Genomic DNA, 1,015 nt, shown 5'->3' on the forward strand with positions numbered 1-1,015 from the left:
GATTCCTCAGAAAACTGAACATAGTACTACATGAAGACCCAGCAATACCACTCCTGAGCATATACCTAGAAGATGCTCCAACATGTAATAAAGTCACATGGTCCACTGTGTTCATAGCAGACTTATTTATAATACCCAGAAGCTGGAAAGAACCCAGATATCCCTCAACAGAGGAATGGACACAGAAAATGAAGTACATTTCCACAATGGTGTACTACTCAGCTATTAAACACAATGACTTCATAAAATTCTTAGGCAGATGGATGGAACTAGAAAATATCATCTTGAGTGAGTTAATCTAATCACAAAAGAACACACATAGTATACACTCAATGATAAGTGGATAAATTAGCCCAGAAACTTGGAATACCCAAGATACAATTGACAGATAAATGAAACCCAAGAAGAAGAAAGACTAAAGTATGGATACTTCAGTCCTTCTTAGAAAGGGGAACAAGAGTCTGTGTTGGTGAGAGTGCAGACTGCAGAAGCGACACAACTTCTGGGACAGCAGACCCCATTTCAGGCTCCAGACAACCGGGTACCTTCCAGCCAGAAAGAGGTATCTGTCAGGGAGGGCTCTTACTGCCTGAGCAGGAGAGGGAGCCATCTTGTGCCCCGGGTCACTCAGAGACCACTCTGAAAAGGTGANAGTGCAGACTGCAGAAGCTATACAGCTTCTGGGACAGGCAGAAGTGACAGAGCTTCTGGGACAGATCCCATTTGGGGCTTCAGATATCTGGGCAACTTTCCCCGGCAGGGGAGAAGTGGCCACCTGGGAGGGCTCTGACTGCCAGAGCAGGTGAGAGAGCCATCTTGTGTCCCAGGTCCCTTGGCGACTACTCTGTGCAGGTGAGCATGCAGACTGCAGAGGCAACACTTCTGGGATAGGCACCAGTTCGGCCTTCATCTTAAGCTAGGTGGCAGGTCTGAAAGCCAGACTTCTGTGCACCTTCCATGCAAGAGGACAGCTTGCCTGCAGAGAGAACTAACCACTGAGACTCAGGAGAGAGCT

The sequence above is a fragment of the Mus pahari genome, chromosome 1 (assembly GCF_900095145.1).
Source record: "Mus pahari chromosome 1, PAHARI_EIJ_v1.1, whole genome shotgun sequence".
NCBI lineage: Eukaryota > Metazoa > Chordata > Mammalia > Rodentia > Muridae > Mus > Mus pahari.